This window comes from Onychostoma macrolepis, chromosome 22 (assembly GCF_012432095.1).
Source record: "Onychostoma macrolepis isolate SWU-2019 chromosome 22, ASM1243209v1, whole genome shotgun sequence".
NCBI classification, from domain to species: Eukaryota; Metazoa; Chordata; class Actinopteri; order Cypriniformes; family Cyprinidae; genus Onychostoma; species Onychostoma macrolepis.
Window position 1 is genome coordinate 25,725,461 of NC_081176.1, and position 5,027 is coordinate 25,730,487.

The following is a 5,027-nucleotide window of genomic DNA, read 5'->3' on the forward strand; positions in this document are numbered from 1 at the left end:
CTCAAGTCAACTCATTTTTCCATAACACTGACTATTTATTTTTTTTTTTCACATTTCTACTGTTCAGATTCACTGAATGGTCCATGTTTATATTACAGCACAAAATTATTCCTAAGATGTTGCCTTTTGTATAGATGGTAATGAAACTGAATAACTAACACCCAGACAAATGTTCAGCTACAATAGAATCAACTGTTGTTAGTCTAATTCAGTGGTTCTCAAACCTGTCCTAGAGTACCCCAGCACTGCACATTTTGTATGTCTCCCTATATCTGACACACTTCAGGTCTTGCATTCTCTACTAATGAGCTGATGAGTTGAATCAGGTGTGATAGATTAGGGAGACATGCAAAATGTGCAGGGCTGGTGGTTCTCCAGGACAGATTTGAGAACCACTGGTCTATTGATTTGATAGCATTTAATTTTTTTGATTTTCATTCCTTTACTCTCCTGAAACATTTTTAAAGGTTGTATTGCTTTTGTTCTTTTTAGCACACTTTTACTTTTTTAAATGAACTTTGTGGTTTAATGTGGAAACATCAGTCTATCAAAACAACACAGACAGAAACAAGAGGAGAGCTCACTGACCTATATGAAGTCCCACTGAAAGTTGATTAGGTTCTTCAATAGTGTGGAGACATGTGCATTCACTGTGGATAATTTTTTCGGGACAACCTTTCCCCGGGTGGCCTTTGTGCCTTTTTCGGGATTGATGCCAATGAAGCACCTACAATTACAAGCGTCAGAGACTGAATGAAAAACTATAAGGGACACCTTGTAAGCTTAAAAGGGTAGTTTGGGTTTTGCACATTATGTTAACAACTAGTACTGACATCATGAGGTATTTTGTCAAATTTTGCTGCCTGTTTTTCAATATCTTGGAAGTAATTTACTTGTTAAAAATTACAAGTGTATTACTATGCACAGGAGACAGTATTATGCCTCTATTCAAGCTTATAAGCAGTGTGATTTGAAAATCAGCTCCACTGCAGTAATAATCTAGCATAAAAAATAAATAAATATAAATAAAGATGCAGTGAGATCAGACAAAGGCATAAAGCAGCTCATGTATTTCATTTGTATTGTTCTTTTAACGTTTTTGTTGTGTTGTGGCTTGCAAAGTTTTTGTTATCCGACCCCCTGTTCTGCTACTCATTTTTGCCCAGCAATTACCTAGCTGGCAGGGAGATTTTTGATCACAAGCCTGACATTAACTAAGGCAGGCCTGTGATCAGAAATCTCTAGTCAGCGGGTTAAATGTTGGGCAAACAAATAGTAGCGGAACATGGGGTCAGGTAACAAAACTTTGCAAGCCACAATAAGCAACATAAGATGGTTTTTAACATAAGATGGTATCGCTCACAGGTATTTACTCAAAATAGGAAATACCATCTTGGTATAAATGCAAACTATCCCTTTAGGCAAAGTAATGGTTTCTGGTGATGCAGGTTTTAGCAATTATAACTCAAGAAAAGCTATAATGACGAAAAGGAAATTCAAGCAGTCTCACCTCTAAATGAATTCCAGAGTACAGGCTGCTTCTTCTTGATATTGGAGGTTAAGCATATAGTATGTTGCAAATACAGCAGCAAGTCCCGTCAAAAAGGTTGATGTGATGCCTTCAGATATGACACGACCCTCAAGCGTGATCATCCAGCGCCCAAAAGTGACTTGCCCAGTTCCACCTGAAAATTCAAGTAATAGCAACATGCATCTCACCTTGCATAAACATCTGTACATTCAAAGAAAAATAGAAATGTAATATGTCAATCAATGAAATGTATACCAAGTAGAATCAGGCGAGGACTTGCGGGTACAGTCAGGGTTGTCTCAACGTCAGCTGCAGTGGCACACACCTGTAGGGAACAGACATTTTTAAAGAGGTTTTTAAAGGGTTAGTTCACCCAAAAATGAAATTTCAGTAATTAATTACTCACTCTCATGTCGTTCCATACCCATAAGACCTTCGTTCATCTTCGGAACACAAATTAAGATATTTTTGATGAAATCTGAGAGGTATCTGAACCGCACATAGGCAGCAAAGTCATTGCACTTTTAAAGGCCCAGAAAGTTAGTAAAGACATAGTTAAAATAGTCAGCGTGACTACAGTGGTTCAGCTTTAATGTTATGAAGCGACAAGAATATTTTTTGTGCGCAAAAACAAAACGGCGTTCTGGCGTTAAAATACGTCAGAAAAAAGACAAGCATAATGGCTGATTTTGGTTACAACCCGTATCAATCTTTGCACCTAAATGTCTAATCGCAAATCACGTTATCAAAATATATGTTTTTGCTGTGGATATTAAACACTAAAACTATTCTCATTTTAAACATATGTCACCTTTAAACTAACTTTAAATAATCGACATTTCATACATCAAGTTTGTTTAGTGATTTTCTGTGGAATTTGAAGACATTAACAATGAGCAACAGATTGTTAACTGGCCAGTTTTCAACAACGACGTCTTAGTTTAGAGATGATCTAAAACAAACTTGATAAAACCTGGTGACTAAAATGCGTGTATATGTTTGAATTATTCACACATTTTAGCGGTGAAGAGACGTTTTACAACCTCGTGACTGTAAATGTGTGTAAATATGTATGAAATGTTCACATTTCAGCACTGAAGGGCCATTTTAAAACCATACACTCACTAGCTCGACAGCTTGCTGAGCATCGATGTCATAACATTACTTCTGGTAATAATACCTGAATAAAATACTGGTGAGGAATATAAGAAAATGCTTTTAATTACCGTGTAGGTACAGATGCAGATGCAGGTCAGTGCAGTTGAAGGACTTCGGATGGCGAATGGCGATGTAAAGCAGATGTCCTTCGAACTTTCCTCTTCGTGAAAAAAGTGCTTTACAAATGACGTTTGTAAAAAAATGTCATCACAAGTAGGCTACCTGACTGAAAATTATTTTGGATGCTAGAAAATTGCAAATTAACCAAACTGACAAAACATAACGCACTTTGACCAAACTTGTACTCGCAGTTGTACACCCAATTAAAAAAAAATAATATATATATAAAAATACTGCATTGTACTGTATTTAACACAGCCCATAATGCACTGCAAACAGCAAAAAACCGTATTACTTAAATACAGTAGAGTACTGTTAAAAATTGGCTGTAAATTAACAGCAATTTCTTAAACTGAAAAATATTGCCCATAATGCATTGTTTTCTACAGGACATTACTGTTTTAATGGAAAACAGTATGTTACTGTCAGATTTTGGCTGTTTTTTTACAACAATTTTTTACAGTGCAGTTTGGAAAAGTCCACCGTGGCATATAGTGAAAGATCAATATTAGCAATTTCAGCTGCAGATGAACTAAAAAGAACCAAAATTAAGTGTTATAGAAAGCTATTCTACAGGTCAGCAAGAATCCTCAATAATTATCAAGACAGAAATCAATTTTAGTAATAAGGATGGATTCCCAGTTTTTTAAGTGTAGATGGTTCTGATGCTGTTCTGTAACTTGTGTCTGCTGTAGATCAGTGTTGAGTTGTGATTGTTTTGAAGATCTTCTATTTCCAATAAAAAACATTTGGTAACACTTTATTTTAGGGTCTCTTAACTAGTTGCTTATTAGCATGCATATTACTAGAATATTAGCCATTTATTAGTAGTAATTAAGCACATATTAATGCCTTATTCTACATGACATCCCTAATCCTACCCAATACCTAAATTTAACAACTACCTTACTAACTATTAATAAGCAGCAAATTAGGACTGTATTGAGGGAAAAGTCGTAGTTAATAGTGAATAAGTGTTCCCTATTCTAAAGTGTTATCAAACATTTAATAGTATTAGAAATGGAACAGTATATTAGATCCAGTACAAACAATCAAAAGCCTAAATAAAGAATAGTTTCATATTTAATTAACTTCAGCTGCCTACAGAAAAAAAAAAACATTATATACAGATTTTTACATATGGTTGAAAATAACTCACCAATGAGCAGAAGTCAGTTCATCAGAGCTGATATGATGATAATAATCTGCCATTGTGTTTGATTCTGATCAATAAACTCCACCGCTGTATGATTGTGACACTCAGTTATTTGAGCTGATTCTGTGAAGAAAGCGCTCAACAGTCTTACATTAACAGCTGTTACAATGGTTGCAGATTGTTGCACTGAAAGTAATTTATAAATAGAATTTTGTTTTCATAAGTATTTAAAAAGTTAAGCAGTAAACGCCTTGTATGTATATAAGCAGTGATCATCAATATATCTTCATCACTGAAAGAGTAAATGAAGTCACCATTGAAGTATATTCTGGTGCTGTTGCTGAGTTTTGGAGGTGTGCAGTATTCATACAGTAATAAACTCCTAATTCATCAGCAGTCACATTATTAATAACCAGACGATGTTTAAACTGAACTGAATATTTCTTTCTGAATGTATTATTTGTGTAAAAAGGTGATTTTGGTAATGATAATCACTGTAGAATCACTGTTGGAGGATCTGCTGTTTTCAGTAAAATCCAATAAACCTCATTTTCATCAAAATCACAGTTTATGATCACATTTCATCCCAAATCAGTCAGTAGATCTGACACTGCATACTGACAACAGATTAATACATCTACAAGATTAAATAAAAATAAAAATAAATTATAACTGATGTAAACCCTGTGACGCATAACATAAAACTATAATTTCAATAAAGTTACAAAACATGTAAAAATAATGATATCATCTCAAAACTCACAGAGCTGAAGCTGAATGATCTTCATCTTATTGTTGTGGATTAAGACACTTCAGTATAAAATCTGTTTCCCTCCGAAAAAAACTGAAGATGAATCTACTGCAGCTCTGAAGCAAAGACAGGAAGACAAAAAAAAAAAAAACCCTTCCCACATCAAACAGAGGAAGTCAAAGTCAAATTTTCTCTGACCACAACACCTAATCCCCCTCACCATCATCACTTCATTAAGTTTAACACATTCTATATTTTAAGCATGTTTGATATTTGATCATATTATAGTTTTTTCTAGTGCTTTGGTATAT

The 5,027-nt window shown here is 34.5% G+C and overlaps 1 long non-coding RNA gene across 1 annotated transcript; it reads right to left on the bottom strand.

The window, feature by feature from the left end:
* Positions 1-600: 600 nt before the first annotated feature.
* On the bottom strand, positions 601-3,271 carry LOC131530898 (uncharacterized). Its single transcript, XR_009268541.1, has 4 exons — positions 2,758-3,271; positions 1,787-1,856; positions 1,511-1,685; positions 601-727 (listed from the first exon to the last, which is right to left on the bottom strand). It is a non-coding gene; the product is annotated as an uncharacterized LOC131530898 (long non-coding RNA).
* Between the last annotated feature and the right edge of the window lie 1,756 nt (positions 3,272-5,027).